Source organism: Dendrobates tinctorius, unplaced genomic scaffold, assembly GCF_039654945.1.
Source record: "Dendrobates tinctorius isolate UK_male_01 unplaced genomic scaffold, ASM3965494v1 ptg000089l, whole genome shotgun sequence".
NCBI lineage: Eukaryota > Metazoa > Chordata > Amphibia > Anura > Dendrobatidae > Dendrobates > Dendrobates tinctorius.
Window position 1 is genome coordinate 5558180 of NW_027361757.1, and position 19067 is coordinate 5577246.

The following is a 19067-nucleotide window of genomic DNA, read 5'->3' on the forward strand; positions in this document are numbered from 1 at the left end:
GAGGTGTACTCACTTTCATGAAATGTTGTGTGTGTGTGTGTGTGTGTATAGATAGATAGATAGATAGATAGATACGTATAAGAAGAACGTAAGGGAAAGAAAAGGGGGGATGGAGAGACAAGGACAATAAGGTGGTAGGGGAGAACATCTGAGTCTACCTTTTCACAAAATTAGCAAAGTAGAAGATATCCATACAAACTTGCCTGGTTGCACATTAACATCTGACTGATGATTTGATTTTATAGTACCTTTTTCTAAGCAAAATTTAAAAAAGGAACTTTTTATAACAGACTTTGTCACTTCACATATTTTGAGTCAACTGCTATGAAAGCTAGTACTAGTAAAAAGCTTTGATGTGTGTTTATTGAAGTGATCTAACTCCGAGTGGCATGTTTGGGCATCAGAGAGCAATTCTAGCCTGATATTATTTATATATGGGTTCTATCGGTATCTATTTATAAATGGCTCTTTAAGGGTCACTAAATGTTTTTTGTTTCTCTTAGAAAGTTAGGAGTAAGATGCTTTGTACTATGATGCCACTTTCACTTTTATTCTGGCCTTATCAGGTGTTTAAACCATTAATTTCACTATCACCTAGGTAAAGTTTGTAACTATTGCCCTAAGCAAGACTTTTGTAAAAGGAACCCGTCATCAGGATTTCCCTATAAAAGTCACTTCTACAACAAAATTCAGCCTTTTAATCTTACCACAAGCCCTTTATGTAAAACTTGCTGGCAGAGCCGCATACTTTATAAAAAATGACTTGAAGTTGTTCCGCGTGGGGTTCTAATAAGCGACAAGCATTCTAATGGGCATCTCTGCCCTGAGTCCCCTCTCTCCTTTGTAATGCCGCTTCCACCTATTATTGATGTAGATAACATTGGTTTTATGGACTCAGTTGGCAAAGTCTTACGGCAGCACATGAGCAGGCTTTCTGTTCAAGTGAGACTTTGCTGGTTATGTACATCAATTAAAAGTGGGGGTACCATTACAAGGCAGAGAGGGGGCTGTATGAAGGTTTGTAGGAATGTTTTAGTATAGTTTCAATTAAAGGGACACTGTCACCAGTTTTGTGACATAGCAGCTAAAAATATCACCTGATTCAGCGTCTGCTATGCATTCCCTAAATCATAGAATCATAGAATCATAGAGTTGGAAGGGACCTCCTGGGCCATCTGGTCCAACCCCCTGCTCAAAGCAGGATTCGCTAAATCATCCCAGTCAGATGTCTGTCCAGCCTCTGTTTGAAGACTTCCATTGAAGGAGAACTCACAACTTCTCTTGGCAGCCTGTTCCACTCATTGATCACTCTAACTGTCAAAAAGTTTTTTCTAATATCTAATCTGTGTCTCCTCCCATTCAGTTTCATCCCATTGCTTCTAGTCTTTCCTTGTGCAAATGAGAATAACGATGATCCTTCTACAATGTGACAGCCCTTTAGATATTTGTAGACAGCTATTAAGTCTCCTCTCAGTCTTCTCTTTTGCAAACTAAACATTCCCAAATCCTGCAACCTTTCCTCATAAGACAGGGTTTGCAGACCAGTCACCATTCTGGTCGCTCTTTTCTGAACTTGCTCCAGTTTGTTGATGTCTTTTTTAAAATGTGGTGCCCAAAACTGGACACAATATTCCAGATGAGGTCTGACCAAAGAGGAGTAGAGGGCAATAATGACTTCACGTGATCTAGACTGTATGCTTCTGTTAATACATCCTAGAATTGCATTTGCCTTTTTTGCTGCTGCATCACACTGTTGACTCATATTCAGTCTGTGATCTATTAGTATACCCAAGTCTTTTTCACATGTGCTGTTGCTTAGCCCTATTCCTCCCATTCTGTATATGCTTTTTTCATTTTTATTGCCCAGATGTAGTACTTTGCATTTTTCCCTGTTAAAAACCATTCTGTTAGTTGCTGCCCACTGCTCCAGTTTATTTATATCTTTTTGAATCCTCTCTCTCTCTTCTCTAGTATTAGCTATCCCACCTAGTTTTGTGTCAACAGCAAATTTAATCAGTTTACCCTCAATTCCTTCATCTAAATCGTTGATAAAGATGTTGAACAATACAGGGCCCAGGACAGAGCCCTGTGGTACCCCACTTGAGACATTCTTCCAACTGGATGTGCAGCCATTTACGACCACTCTTTGGGTCCGATCACTAAGCCAGTTATGAATCCACCTAACAGTTGCCTTGTCCATTCCATACTTAGTCATTTTTTCAATAAGGATTGTATGAGATACTTTGTCAAATGCTTTGCTGAAGTCAAGATATACTATATCTACAGCATTTCCTTGATCCACCCAATCAGTGATTCCATCATAGAAGGAAATTAAGTTAGTCTGACATGACTTATTAGTTACAAACCCATACTGACTCTGTTTAATCACTTCATTCTTATCCAGGTACTGACATACATGTTGTTTAATAATTTGTTCAAAGATCTTTCCTGGTATAGAAGTCAGGCTCACCGGCCTATAGTTGCCTGGGTCCACCTTCTTCCCCTTTTTGAAGATAGGAACAACATTTGCTCTTCTCCAGTCTTCTGGGACTTCTCCTGTTCTCCAAGAATTTTCAAAGATTATGGAGAGGGGTTCAAAAATTTCTTCTGCTATCTCCTTCAGTACTCTGGGGTGTAATTCATCTGGACCTGGAGACTTGAATTCATTTAGGTTAGCTAAGTGTTTCCTCACTATCTTTCTGTTTATAGATATCCTGGATTCTTCTATTCCCTTAATAGGACAGTGAAGAACAGTTGAGGTTACATTTCCTTTCTGAGAGAAAACAGATGCAAAATAGGAATTTAAAAGTTCGGCCTTCTCAACATCCTGTCTTACCATTTCATCATTTTCATCCTGTAAAAATCCTATAGCATCTTTGACTTTTCTTTTACTTTTGACATATCCCCAAAATCCTTTATGATTGCTTTTGACATCTCTTATATAACTCCAACTCCTTATATAACCCCAACTCCCCTTGTATACTCCCTAAAAGCTTTTTTAATTTCTCCCGCACTGTATGTAATCTTCTCAGTCCAATCTGATGGGCGTGGTTTCGGTCTCTGCATCACTCTTCCCGGTTTCTGCTCACCGTCCTCCTGACATGGATAACTGTTCACATAGCCATAGGACTTATCGCGCCTGCTCGGAAATATTACGTTTTGCGTCTGAGCAAATATTTCTGAGCAGGTGCGTGATGTCGCACGGCGCAAGAGGCGTCATCCATGAAGTAGGACGGCGAGAAACAGCCGAAGGGAGTGACGTAAAGGCCCAAAACCACGCCCATCGGACCTGACTGAGAAAATTACCATACAGCGCAGGAGAAATGAAAACGTTTTTTTGGGACTATACAAGGGGAGTCAGGAGGTTCTATAAAGATTTAGGGAATGAGTAACGGACGCTGAATAAGGTGATATTTTTAGCAGCTATGTCACAAAACTGGTGAAAAGGTTCCCTCTTTAAATCCACATAAGAAGTGCATTTACTGGTGCTGTTTTGTTACTGCTTTTAAAAAAACTGTTTAAAGTAAATGTCAGGACTGGATGCTAAAGTGCGGGAAATTATGTAGTAAAGACTCTAAATTTGGATCCACCACTATTTTTAACTTAAATCACTGCATCAAAATAGTAAGTGTGAAAGTACCCAATCTATGGGCTTAATCATTAAGATAAGACAGTCATTTTAAGATTAAAGATTTCCCCTGACCCACTTCAATTTATCACAGGATGCTGAAACTGCACATGTGTAATGATATAAGTCTCTATAGGTTATGTGCCAATTTCAGGTGCTGAATTGGTGTGAGGATGACAATGGACCCAGTGGAATACAGAGCAGTCATCAAGTTCCTTTACTTGAAAGGCCGCACACTAAAGGAGACGTTCGATGAGATGAAAGAGGTTTATGGTGATAATTTCCCATCATATGATGTAGTCAAGAACTGGCATCCTCAATTCAAATGTGGTCGGACTTCGGTGTAAACAGCTCCAATTCCAGGGCGACCCCACTCTGCTATTGATGAACACACCATCCAGCAAGTGGAGGTCGCCATTTTGGAATATCCCTGCATAACCATTCGCCACCTAGTCCAAAATGTCAAGATTAGTGTGGGGCCCGTGGAAAAGATCATCCAAGACCATCTTCACACGCATAAGGTATCTGCTCGCTAGATTCCCCGGCTGCTCACACCTTTCCAGAAGCGAGAACGAGTCGAATGCTCTTATTTTATTTTTGAAGAGCAAGCATTTTCCAGATGATGAGATTCTGATTTCTGAATTCACAACATGGCTTTTGGAGCAACCTGTCAACTCCTACAAGCGAAATGTTTACAGTTGCTTAAAGAGATGGGAGAAGTGTGTGTCCCTAGGTGGCACCTATGTAGAGAAGGACTAATAACTGTGCTAAGATTCATTGCTCTCAGTCCACAGGAAGTGGATCAGGGGAAATCTTTAGTGATTCATAATTTAACTTTGGTATATTTTTAGATCCCAAAATTCCCTAGAGATCAGTTGAGGTCCGGGTTCTGAGACACCCACCGATAGCTCAGAAAACAATAGCAAAGTTCTCAGCTCAAGCAGAGGACACTCCTGCTTGAGTGAACACACAGAATGGAGTACAGATCCAATGGAAAGTCATAAGCATAACTGTGCACTTCTACCTCCTGAGCTCTATTCTTGTGAATGGTCTTTTGAGTGATCCGTGGAGGTCTCAGGATTAGGGCGTGAACTGCATGGAATTTAAGGACAAAAAATATTAGAACAATTAACAAAGTTTAGCTACCTTTAAGAACAGGTAATTCCTTTAAAGTATGAAGAATTGTAGAGTATCCGAACATCAGAGAGAAGTCTAAGAGAAGGGAGAATATGACCATTGTATAAGCATATGAGACATTCACATGTACAGGATTATTAAGGTTTTTTGGGCTGGCAAAGTAATTTGCATGTTATTGCAGAAAAAAATTAGAATTAGTGTCAGAGCGGAGGCATAGGCAAAATAAATGGACATAAATATAAATATGACTGGAGCTTTCATAATGGAGGACATGTGACCAGGTCAAATATGGCATTTTGCTACTCATATTATAGTCTGGTGCTCGCCCAAATATTTATATTTATTTTTATTAACTACTAGCTGAAGAGCCCGACGCTGCCCAGGCATAGTAACTAACTACGGTTAGTTATAACAAATTATAATGATTATATCTATATATATAAAGCTGAGTGTAGAGCCCCGCCCACTCTGCATAGCCACATTCACTATAATATCCCACATCATCCCGTCAGCCAGAGCTACCAGACTACTACCCCTAATATCCCACATCGTCCCGTCAGCCAGAGCCACCGGAGTACTACCCCGAATATCCCACATCATCCCGACAGCCAGAGCCACCGGACTACTACCACTAATATCCCACATCATTCCGTCAGAGCCACCGGACTACTACCCCTAATATCCCACATCATCCCGTCAGCTAGAGCCACCAGACTACTACCCCTAATATCCCACATCATCCCGTCAACCTGGGGTCAGAACCAGAGCGCTGAGTGGAACGGTCCTAACTTCCATACCAGGGATCCCTTTAAAGTGGCCTGGCGTCAGAACCAGAGCGCTGAGTGGATTTGTCCTGACTTCTGTACCAATGATCCCTTTAATAGATGCCTGGGATGAGAATCAGAGTGCTGAGGGATTTACCATAACAACATGTCTAGTAAATTAGTTAAAAAATAGCACAATATAAGATACACTAAAGCCCCCGTCACACACAGCGAGATCGCTAGCGAGATCGCTGCTGAGTCACAAGTTTTGTGACGCAACAGCAATCTCACCAGCGATATCGCTGTGTGTGACACGTATCAGCGACCGGCCCCCCTGCCGGGTATTGCTGATCGAAAGCCCTGGACATTTTTTTGATCGTTGGTTTCCCGCTGGCCAGCAGGCATCGCTGCTTGTGGCAGGCGGGAGACCAGCGATCAGCGAGCTGGAGCTAGTATCCAAGGTAAACCGCGGGTATCTAAGGGCGCGCGTCACTTAGTTACCCACTGTGTACCTTAGATACCAGGGTGCTGGTGCTTAGAAACCTGATTTTTACCTTGGATACCAGCTCCCTGCACCAGCACGCTGGTATCTAAGGTACACAGCGGGTAACTAAGCAACGTACGCGCTTGTTACTCACGTCGTCGCTGTCCTGATCACTGCTGAGATCTGCCTGTTTGGCAGCTCACCAGCAATCATGTAGCAACACACCAGCGATCCTGACAAGGTCATATCGTTGTCGGGATCGCTGGTGCGTCGCTATGTGTGACGGGGGCCTTTGGAGAAGGAGGCAATGAGGGTAAATATATCAGGACACAGCGCTAGCACAGATGGTATTAATAGGAATGTATGAACCCCCCCCAAAAAAATATATATATGTATTAAGGTGATAATTGCCCTGCAGAGCATATGTGCAATATCGATAAGGAGGGCAACATAACCAATTTCAAAAACAGTAGTGCTGCGTTCAGGATAAAAACCTAGTACAAAGACCCCATAGCTATGGTGTGCAACACCAATTGCAGGTAAAAAGGTCCCGGCAGTGGACCGCCCAAGATAGTTATATATAACCCATGAAGAGTGAAAAAATACCCAGGTCGGCGCTTACCAGTAAGGACCAGGTGTGGGACACCAAAGAAGGATCTGTCGGAGTCCTGATATATTTACCCTCATTGCCTCCTTCTCCTTAGTGTATCTTATATTGTGCTATTTTTGTACTAATTTACTAGACATGTTGTTATATGATGTGAAAAAAAATTTTTTCTGCATTTTATATGCTCCTTTGTCCTATTTATATGCTTATATGGAGCTTGAGTTTTTTGTCTAGCTTTTGTGTGTCATTTGGCACTGTTGGCTTCTGTACATATGATGCTACCTGGTGTTGTTCTCATCGTGTCCTCGTTAATAGAGTTGAGCGAAACGGGTTGGTCAAATTCAAAAGTCGGCGCCTTTCGCTGAAGTCGGGTTTCATGAAGCGAAACCCGACCATAGCGTAAGGTCGGCGACCAGAGCGCCAAAGTCGCGTTTCAAATGATACTTCCAGCGCCCTTTTTCAGCCAATGATGGAGGGCGCACACAGTGGGCAACGCGATGACATAGGCATCGGTCACCACCATCTTCTTTGAGAAGGGCATGCAAGTGTTTGGCTGGCTTTGTGTGGCGTCACAGGGGCTATAAAAGGGTGTGAACGCCGACCGCCATCTTACTTCTGCCGATCTTAGCATTAGGGAGAGGTTGCTTCTGCTGATTCAGAATAAGGGAGAGCGTTAGGCAGGGAAGAAGAACCAAAAAACTGCTTCTGCTGTTAGCGATTTCCACTTACAACACAACACTTTGTGTGCAGTGACAGGGGAGGATATATTTTTGTGCATCAGCTCTGTTGGTTATTAGGCTGCCTTATAAGGCTCCCTGATAGCTACATTGCTGTTTGCACACTGCTGTGCAAACTGCTTTTTTAAAAGCAAAAATACTTTTCTTCCTCTCTTCTGCACAATTACCAAGCGTTCATTTTTCCACCCTTTTGTGTGAAGCAGTCCTGCTTATTAGGCTGCCTGCGTCCATACTTGGACTGAGAGCATCATTGTCAGCCTCCTAAAATCTCTAGTCAGATCCAAATTCTCACCAATACTATATACACCCCCCACCTTGTCATACACCATCCAATTTCAGCCTGTTACATTGAGGTGTAATCTCTACTGGGCCTGAGACAATAGTTCAGCCTCCTAAAATCTCTAGGGAGCTTCCAATTCTCCCCAATACTATATACACACCTTGTACTTTGTCATACACCAGCCAATTTCAGCCTGTTACATTGAGGTGTAATCTGTAGTGGGCCTGAGACAATAGTTCAGCCTCCTAAAATCTCTAGGGAGCTTCCAATTCTCCCCAATACTATATACACACCTTGTACTTTGTCATACACCAGCCAATTTCAGCCTGTTAAATTGAGGTGTAATCTATAGTGGGCCTGAGATAATAGTTCAGCCTCCTAAAATCTCTAGGGAGCTTCCAATTCTCCCCAATACTATATGCACACCTTGTACCTTGTTTTACAGTACCATATAGCTGGTGGTATTTTGGGTACATTTTTCCAAAAATGAGGAAGTATGGTGGAAGAGGCCGTGGAAGTGGGGGGGTTGCCAGCTGGTTCTGATGGTGGTGGGGGTGGTGCATCTGCTGGTAGTGGCAAAAGCACAATAGCAGCTATGGCAGGAGGTGTTGAGCCTGCGTCATCGTCTGGCTCCACAAGGCCTCGAAGGCTCCCTTTTCTGGGAGTAGGTAAACTGCTTTTAAAGCCGGAGCTTCAGGAACAAGTTTTGGCTTACATTGCTGACACAGCCTCCAGCTCTATCGCCTCCTCTTCTGAAGTTTCAAAAAATGCAAGCACTGAGTCGTCAAGTGCTGGCTCCTGGTCAGGAAGAACCCCTTTCCTTGTGTCCTTCACCCCCACCAAAAGTGAATGATGCAGCAGGCCACACTTCACATTAGTCCATGTAGCTCTTTCCCACATACCATGCCTGGGTTATTATTATTATTATTTATTATTATAGCGCCAATTATTCCATGGCGCTTTACATGTGAGGAGGGGTATACATAATACATACAAGTACAGTAATCTTAAACAATACAAGTCATGACTGGTACAGGATGAGAGAGGACCCTGCCCGCGAGGGCTCACAATCTACAACGGGATGGGTGAGGATACAGTAGGCGAGGGTAGAGCTGGTTGTGCAGCGGTTTGGTGGATCGGTGGTTACTGCAAGTTGTAGGCTTGTCGGAAGAGGTAGGTCTTCAAGTTCTTTTTGAAGGTTTCCATGGTAGGCAAGAGTCTGATATGTTGTGGTAGAGAGTTCCAGAGTAGAGGGGATGTGCGGGAGAAATCTTGTATGCGATTGTGGGAAGAGGAGATAAGAGGGGAGTACAGAAGGAGATCTTGTGAGGATTGGAGGTTTCGTGCAGGTAAGTACCGGGAGACTAGGTCACAGATGTACGGAGGACTCAGGTTGTGGATGGCTTTGTATGTCATGGTTAGGGTTTTGAACTGGAGTCTTTGGGTAAAGGGGAGCCAGTGCACGGATTGACAGAGGGGAGAGGCCGGGGAATAGCGGGGGGACAGGTGGATTAGTCGGGCAGCAGAGTTAAGAATAGATTGGAGGGGTGCGAGAGTGTTAGAGGGGAAAAATCAAGTCAAATCGTGAATTCCCCAGTCCAAGATGAATCTGACATCGAGTGTGGGTGGCCAGCCAGGGCAGTGGGGTTAATCGGTACCGGGCCGGTGTCTCAGACGGATGTGTCACGGTGGTAGTGACCCGGTCTGTGGACATGGGCATCCATGCAAAGGGGTGAATAACGTTTATAGATGAATGATATGTGACGCCACCTGTGGTTTCTGATCAGATTGACCAGCGCTGCAGTGTCACTTCTCTGGGACAGATGTTGTGGTGCAGCTAAGATGTAGAAGCCCTGCACAGGTAGGGCCGTAGTCGCAGGGCAGATGAAAGAGTTGGTAGATGGTGTGCAGTGCAGGATGTAGCAGAGCCGTGCGCCAGGCGCAGGAGAAAGATGACAGACATAGTCGTGCAGTTCCTTTACCTGTACTTGGTAAGTGTCGTACAGGACCCAGAGTACAGATGGAGAAGGAGTTGGTCAGCCTGGAAGCAAATTAGGAATTCTGTCTCTGCAAATAAGTAGTGTGGCCTCTGTTCTAGTGCTTATCTAAGGTACTCGCAGTACTGAGTTCACTGAAGTTCCCCCTGTTGACTCTCTTCTGAAACTTTCTCGTATGGCAGGCAGCCGTAGCCTTTTCCTTCTGGCTCACACAAGTCGCTGCTGGGGCCTCAGAGCCTTAGTTGGGAACAGAGCATTTACAGCTGCTACTTCTTCCGGTTTCTGCTGGAGGACCGTCAGTGTCCCTACAAACTCGGAGACCGGAATTCGGACCATGCGCTCCAGCTAGGAGTGAGCCTTAACTCTGCTCATCCTCCAGTTCCCCTTTTCACATCCACACACTTCCCCTTCCCTTCCCAGACTGCCCTAACTTCCCTTCTCCCGACCACAGAGAGCAACTCCTCAGCAGTCAGGTTCAGAGGTGTCCCTGCTGGGATGGAGTGGGAACTGTGTGGTGTGTTGGTTTAACTGCTAGAGAGATCCTTCGTTGCTCCCAAGCATGACCTCACACTCCTTGGAGGAAGGTAATGCCACTGTGGCGACTGTACTCCTGGGGGCGCCACAAGTGCACTGATGCCCAGCCACTGCTAGATGATTCTGCTGGTACATTGACCCAGACCACTACATTCCCCTCGCACTCTACACAGCCAGAATCTGACCCAGAGGAAACTCAGATTCCCCTTCCTGCATACTATACCACCTTACACGGTGACAAAGAGGAAGATGCAGATGAAAGTGCAGGTTCCTTGAGCAGGTGGGGGGGGCATACTCATGGGCAACGGCACTGGCACAGGGCCCCTCATAGTATGCAAAAGTGTCACCCGCCATCAGACACACCGCCGTACTATGAGGGGCCCTGTGCCAGTGCCATCGCCAACGAGTGGGCCCCCCCTGCTTGCTCAGGATCACAACACTTGCAAAGTTGAAATACTTACCTCTCCCTGCTCCACCGCCGTGGCGTCTTCCGCGTTTCCTGACAGTGACATTCTGGTCAGAGAGCGCGATGACATTACGTCTGTACGCCCTCTGCCTAAACAGTCCAAGTGCAGAGAGATGGAAGATGGGGACGACGAGGAGTCCAGACTAGTACAGGGATTCCCTAGCGAGGAGACTTATTTAATTGTTTTCAATGTTGGGACAGCAATTTTTGGGGAGCACTATACTCTGGAGAATGATATATGGGGCCCACCATACACTGGAGCATTCCAAAGGTGGACATCAGACACTGGAGCAGCATTTACAGGGCCCATTATACAGTGAAGAATTAGAAATGGGGCCAATTATATATGGAGCATTATTTGGGCCCATAAGACAGTGGAGCCTCATCCATGGGGACCAACATATACTGTAGCATTATGTGGAGCTCATCATTTACTGTATGGAACATTATATGGGACCAATGATTCTGTATGGAGAAATATATGGGCCTCATTACTCTGTATAGCGCACTATGCGGTGGCCATAATACTGTATGGAGTAATATACTGTCCGTTTTTGGAGCTATTGGAGAATTTAAAATGGATATCAGTCATGTCATGTAAGAAGTGAAGTATTTTTCATTGTACTATACCGCTATTTCTCTGCCATATCAGAGGATCATGAATTGTGGCATGTGTTAAAGGAGCCCATTGACACTCTTTGGCCCTGGGCCCACGAAAATCTGGAGCCAGCCCTACCCCCCCACAACTTTAGCCAAATAACCCCCTGTTTTCAATGCCTAACTATTATTATAAAGTAAATTAAGGTTGACAAGCTTAAGTAATAAGAATTGATGTTTTTGGCATTAAAATGGGCACTGTAGGTGTGTTTCCTGTCCTCCACTCCCTGCCGACTTTTCTTCCCCATTGACTCGTATTGGGTTACGTGTTTCAGTCGGCCTTTGACTTTTCACGATAATCGGCCGATTTCGTTCGACCCGACTTTTGCGAAAGTCGGGTTTCATGAAACCCGACTCAACCCGAAAAAAGGCAAAATCACTCATCTCTACTCGTTAAGTGTAGTTTGTTCAGTAAAAAGAATCATTGCAATAGTAGTAAAAGGGATCATTAATTAGGGTATAGATTTATATTATCGATTATTAACGTTGTTAGTGAGATAAGGAATGATGAAAGAAAGTGCGATTCCAAACACAATATGACCTGATTAAGCCTTTACTCATTTGGAGCAATCTTTTCTCGAGGAAAACTGACATATGCTTATACTGTGGTATGTTGTATTACAAAAATGTGCTGATAACAGCCATAAACTTATGTTACTCTGAGAAGTCATGCGGTTCTTCCCTTCCCACTCATTGGGTTATTGCAGTTCAAAAGCTTTTGTTGCACATGCAATGCTATGGTTCCATATAACTAGGTCAGTAGGTGAAAGTGCAACATACCACCCTGCTTTTATTTACTGTATGTCATTTATCACGTCCTGTCTTTGCTGGCAGTAATGCAAGTTTAATGATGAATGTACTGAAACATTAGTCCAATCTCAACATAAAACACCTATTTCTTAATGAAAGTACACCATCTTCTGAACATGAGATATTCAGGTTCTCTCATAATCGGGTTTATGGATGACATCATGGGAAGCAGCCCCTCAACCTGAAGATAGGCTCTTTGTAGTGCTGGGTTTGACATTTCCGTGGGTAGAGATAAATGACTATTATTATAAGAGAAATAATTGATGACTGTCAAATTGAAAAGTTTACTGAAAAGGTGATTATCTCAGGATGACACGTGAAGTATTAAGTCACTTGAAGGAAGAATTACCCTAAGTATTCTACTGCAATCAAGCCGGGTAATTGTTGTTGCAGATCCCAGGCTTCAGCAGAATCATTAGTATTGAGAAATGGTTGGGAAGTGAACTGTTATACTTGGGACAAACATCAACTGCTGAGCTCACTGATTGCCTGCAGTGCTGTCAACATGATGTCAGCGCTGCATACAATTACAGACAATGGGAGCAGTGGCATAGACTCAGGGCTGGACCCAGGGAAGTTGTGAAAAGCGCAGTTTAACAAAGTAATAAGCTGCGCCTGGTGACAGAGGTTTTCCAAAAATGGAAAACCCCTTAAATTTTTTTTAGTAAACTTTCAATAAGAATCCATTATATACAAATGGAAATGGATCTTACAAACTTAAAGCACCAATGTTTTTTCACCACTTGTGTGATCTTTCAATGTAAGTCCCCTGCCCCAGTCATATACTCACCCACTCATCGTTTTTCTGCTCCGATCCCGTGACGCCATCTTGGGACCGCAACTTCTGACTGGTTGGAAGTCAGGAGCTACATCACAAGACCACAATGCAAGTCTATTAGGGCCTGAGCGATGTCAGAACAAGGCTCTCATAGACTTACATTGACTTGCTCCATGAACCACTGGAGCACCCGTCAGGCCACAAACTGCAGGAGAAGGACTGGATCGGTGGTGAAAAAAGATGAAAATGCCAGAAGGTGACTATCACACAGGGGGAAGGGGACTTTTAAGCAGCATTCCAGCAGTGAAAAAAAAAATGCTGAAGTAGTGCTTTAAGTGCCGATGGAAAATGTCTAGGCAGTCTGGAATAGTCCTGTAGTCCTGCCCTGTTTTATTATGGCATTCAATTTCCACTTCTTTCATGTGTCATGGGCACCGTAAATCATTTATTTTACTTCCAATGTAGCTGTGCTTTGGAGGCTTACTGAGCAGAATTATAAGGAGAATATAAGATTAGTGAAGGGTTTTTGTGAAAAAGGCCGGGGTCAGACTTGCAAGAAACTCGCACGAGTCTTGCACGTCAATACCCGGCACTGACGCCGACACTCGGGAACGGAGCGTTCAGCTGCCTGTATTTCTGTCTTCCGGGTATTGATGTGAGAGACTAGTGCGAGTTTCTCACAATTCTGACCGCGGCCTAAAACAGATTCTCCAGCTTTTGCCTATGCTACATATAAACCAAACCAAAGAACTTTCTATAACTTTTGCAGAAAATACAAGGATTCAAGTGACTCATAGCTCAGTAAAAGCATCTATGAAAAGCTTAGAGCACTGTGTGTCAACAGGTGCTAAGGCATCTGCTAAACAATGCCTCCAACTAACAGCAAAGTCGCCATTTATAAGCATGCAGCATATGCTAATTAGAGCAATTCCTGGCCTGATTCGTATTATACACCCAAAGTAATATTGTACTAAAAGAAGCAAGATTGCATCCAATTATGTAAACAGCACCCCAAAAGAAAAAAGCTCGAGCTTTAATCCTTTCCCCAAAGATTCCTCGAATGTCTCGAGTACATCAAAATGCCATTTTTATTCAGAGTACAACACTGGTGAATGTACACTAACATATAAAATATCCTGGCACTCTTACAATTATAAGAGGTTCAATAATAAGCTTGAAAGGATACCGTAAATCACATTTACAAATACTGCACTGCAAATCTATCCGAAAATTGTGGTCTGTGGTTAGATACCCAGTAACTGCAGGCAAGATTGCATCGGGGAATTACAGTTGCCTGTGGCTTATATGCCTAATTATTGATCATTCCCTCTTGTAAAGAGAAGATTAGTATGTATTCAGGATTTGCTTATTTATGAAGGTCCCAAAAATATTAGTTTAATTTTATGAAAGCACATAATATTAGTCTTATACATTCCTGGCTTTCTGCTTAGGCTTTATACTTGGCTTCTGAATTCTTCATCATATTTCCATTCTGACAACTACTGGCACTGTATATACAGTATGGCTATTCATATTTTGCCAAATTTATTCTAACCTCAATAGGGATACATTTCTCTCTTTGGCAGATGTTGTGCAGTGTGGCTTTTCCTTTAATGAGCCCCCACGTATACTGCATGCAGTAATCCTGACACTTGATGTCGCATCACAACAATTAGCACAAATGAAAAAAAAAATGACTGCAAAGCAGTAACATAAGAGACAGTCCATGAACAAAGGCCTGCTCTCCGCACAAATATGGTGTCTCAATGAAAACGGAGGTCTGTACAATATGGAAGCAAATGCAAACGCAATTGAACTTTCCTGAAATGTGTCATTGCTTCTACATCTACATTTATGTATCCTACAAACTAGCCCACCTCGTCTTAAGGCTCATTCACACGTCAGTGTTTGTATGCCAAAGCCAGGAATGGAACTTACCTAGAAAAAATATAATTGAAAGACTGATGTCTGTTCTTTGTTTTGGAGACACTCCTGGTTTTGGCATACAAATACTGATGAAATACTGATCAAACATACTGATGTGTGAATAAGGCCTCAGTCAGTAAGGCAAGGCAGCCAGCATGTTGTCAAGCACCACAGAGAGAGAGAGCAGAACGTCGCACACACTTTCCTCTATGCACAATGCCATATTATGAACATTTCATAGAAAAAATTGCTGGCGTGCCCCTTGGCATTCTTCAGTGTGATACATTTAGAATGCCGTGATCACTACTTCTGATTAATTTTGTGATTTGTGCCAATGTATTCACCTAATTGGGGGTGTTGACAGTAAAGACAGGCGTCATAATAATATCCATGTCCTATATATGAAGCCGAAATGTGAGTCTCTGCCCTTTCTGAGATGCCGCATGTCCTGCAGCCCATACATGCGCAACATCCTTCTTTTTTTGTAGCAAAGGAGAATTGCAGCCTAATATAGAACAGCAAGCCCTAATTTACATAAATGGAGATCGCTCGCACCTATATTAATAGATATGTCCTTATATCCTCCCCCTGAAATCATACAAACATACTGCTTATACAATGCATGATTGGGGGTATACATTTGTAATAGAATACATAGATATTTATATCAGTCCAAAGACATTTTAGCTACATTACATGCGGCATCATACACAGCTCACCCCAAGCGGAGCATAAACATTAGATGTCTACAGATATACAGAAACAAATGGATTATTAATGCTGCCAGGGCACCAGGGAAATTCTAAATGTGTCCTAGATTTAGTATGCCCTCATGATCCATTCAATTAATACAAAGCACAAAAGAAAAACGACTAGTGAAAAAAAAGCAAATAATACAGCGATCTAGACTAGGGTGAATAATTTCCTATTACAGCTTCACGTGAAAAGGCACAAAGGAATCTACGCGGTGCGTGTCGTCACCCGTCTGCGGGAGCCGCGGTGCCAGGCGGTCAGTGCATTGGTACCTGCTATGTGCTGGATCCTGGTTTCTCCGCAGTTTGCTTTGCAGCAATGGGTAATAATAATCTGTCATATACTGCAGAGATGAATGCTGTGTACAGATGATGCCCAGGCTCTGCTGCAGCTATTGGTTAAGGGAATGATGGCTGCTTGGGACATGTGATACCCAATGAAGCTGTGCCCTGCTGCCTCCACTGCTACTGCTGCTGCTACTGCTGCTGCTACTGCTGCTGCTGCTGCTGACGGAGGGGATTGAAATGATAATGATGCCCGTACATTAATCCAGTAAGAGCTCGGCCATTCTATTGGCGTAGTGACATTTGGTGCCACATGATCTGCTCACTTCCATTGGTCGCCAGCAATCTGCTGACTTCTGACTGCTTAACAAGCCGGAATTTGAGCACACACACACCTCCAGCTATTAACTCAAGCTATTAACCCTTCGTTACCAGGAAGATGACTTGTGCCTCACAAATATATGTAATTCAGGGAAGGATACAGAGACAGCTAGCAAATCATTGTACCGGACACTGCAGTAACACAGCTGTAGCATAACCACAGAAACAGCAAAACTGCCCACAGCAGGAGGCTCATCCTCACACTAACACATTGCAGTCACAGAAGCTTCATATTGTTTCCATTTCTGGTTTATTTCTTTGTGATTTGTGTCTGATTTTGGCGTCTTGTCACCTGATTGGAGTTTTGTTCTTATGTTTTGATCTGTTGTGTTTTATTTTGTAATGTCTCATAGTTACATCAAGTGAAGTATTTTTATAGTAATAAGAAAAGACCTACAGTATTGGGATTTGTTCACACGACCTTATTTTCGGTCCAAGTGCTGTACGTAAAAAAACAGACTGCATTCACGTCAATGTTATTTAATGCAGCAGGGCAAAAAAATCACAGCGTGCTCTAGTTTCTTCTGTAATTCTGATGAGACTCACCCATTCAAGTCAATGGGTGTGCAAACAAACACTTCTAGCATCCGATCTTTACAGATTCAATGCAGTTCTTTAAATTAGGAAATTGTAAATGGTCCTGAGAATGATGAACAGCTGCTGCTGTAAAACACAGATTATGCACAGTGTGCACATGAATGACAAGTACAAAAAAAAAACGTCTTGCGTTTTCTGGATGAAACTGACAATTTTTTAGATGATTGTGTGAACCTGGCCTTAAGGGCCTGTCACACTAACCGATATCGCTAGCAATATCGCTATAACATCACTAGTTTCGCTAAGTCTGATACTTACCTCCAACCGGCTCCCCCGCTGGTTATCGCTGATCGCGCGAGAACGGCCTGGGCCGTTTCTCGTCGCCCGCTTCCTGCTGGGCTTCCTGCGGCGCTGACGAGCGACGCATGGACGCGGGCGGGAGGACGTCAGGATCGCCTTGTCTGACAGGTAAGTAGCGACCCCCGACCACTGCTATGTCGCTGGTGAGATCTGCCTGTGTGGCAGCTCACTAGCGAGCACTTAGCGATGCACCAGCGATCCATATCGTTGTTGGGATCGCTGGTGCATCGCTTAGTGTGACAGTACCCTTAGAATGACTCTCCTCCTGTGGCCGGTCTGATATTATTAATATACTTTACATGCTACTGCAGTGTTAGATATGATGTACTGTATATGCACATACAGTATATGACAATATATTTATATATACTTCTGTGTTATTTAGATCAGATATTCCATGGTATTGCATGAACAGTAAAGCACAGGATTAGAATTGGTAAATATAAAACATTTGACTAGAGATATTCTCTTGCTCTTTGTTTATTATCATTTGGACCCTGTAGTAAAATAATTAAATCTGTGAATTAAAGGGGTTGTCCACGACTTTTACATTAATGTCCTTAGCAAAGGTCATAAATGTCTTATCGGCCAGGGTCAGGCACCCCCGCCGATCAGCTGTTATCGGTGTCGGCAGAGGCGGTTGGCCGGAACTACTTGCTTGCGGAGCTGTTCATCTACTTGTAGTGGCCATCGTAGAATACTGCACATCCTCCTCTTATTGACTTTAATAGGAGGTGAATGTGCAGTATCACCGCTACAAGTGGACGGACAGCTCCGCAAGTAAGTATTTTTGGCCAATGCCACCGATAACAGCTGATCGGTGGGGGTGCCGGGTGTTGGACTCCTGCCGCTCAGACATTTATAAGCTATGCTAAGGATAGGCCATCAATGTAAAAGTAGTAGACAACCTATTTAAAGCAGATAAGACACCAGATTTCCGATTACAAACTGCAGACATTATTACATGCATTGCTTAGACCTGTCCGGACCAGGTGTACTTACTTACGTTAAAAACATCCATGTCTGAATGACTATATAATCCTGATCTTAAAATGAGCTTTTTTTGAGCATAGTCAAGACATGTGTCGCTCAACATTGAAATCGCAGTGTCGCATTGAGACATCATATAAAATGATTTCCTATGCTGTGACCTCCTGCGACATAGAATCGCAAACATGAGGTTGCAAATGTTTTGGGTTTTCTGTCGCGAGTTGCACACAACTCACTTGCCATAGAATTCAATCCAAGTCACAAGCGACTTGTGTGCGACTTATCTGTGATTTGATCACAGACAAGTTGTGCAGATGTTTTCAATTTGCGCAACACATGTCTCAATACAGTCTTAGCCTAAAGAGTGAGATTGCTCCTGATTCAAGATGTATTCATTCATGTGATTTTTTTTTTATGCATTCGGTCACTGTCTTTCAAGCTTGACAGACAGCTACAGATTGTACTGGACAAAGAGAAATTTCAGTAGCAGTAGGTACACTGAAGAGCTGGCAATCAGGCTCTGTTGATGGAGGTTGAGTTTAAGTATGTGACTTTCATAAAAAATGATACAGCTATTCTGACATGGATTTTCAAAGTAAGTATGTGCCTCAGGTCTCAGAGATCTATGCTATAATGTATACAGTTTGCATTTTGAAAGCAGGTGACAGACCCACGATAATCCGTTACCTTCCAACACATAAACTCCGGTCCTCTCAAGACCTTCTTTTCTTCTCCACACATACATTCCACATCCAATTGCCTCCAAGACTTCTCCCGAGCATCCCCCATACTCTGAAATTCTGTGCCACAACACATCTGACTATCCGCCAGTTTCTGAACTTTCAGACGCAACTTGAAAACACATCTTTTCAAGCAGGTTTACAGCCTACAATAACTCACTGCCACCCTACAACCAGTGGAGCTGCCGCAGCCTCTCTCCCCCAACCTACTGTCTCT

At 43.4% G+C, this 19067-nt stretch overlaps 1 protein-coding gene across 2 annotated transcripts in view; it reads right to left on the reverse strand.

Moving 5' to 3' along the window:
• SCD (stearoyl-CoA desaturase) overlaps positions 1-19067 on the reverse strand; it is a 60581-nt gene that overhangs the window by 31618 nt on the left and 9896 nt on the right. Inside the window, exon 1 of one of the 2 annotated variants that reach the window (XM_073585781.1) lies at positions 15831-16135. The exons of the other annotated variant lie outside the window; for it this stretch is intronic. The gene's annotated coding sequence lies outside the window, so the exon portion shown is untranslated. Of the gene's footprint in view, positions 1-15830; positions 16136-19067 lie in introns of those variants that run through there. 2 annotated transcript variants of the gene reach the window in all.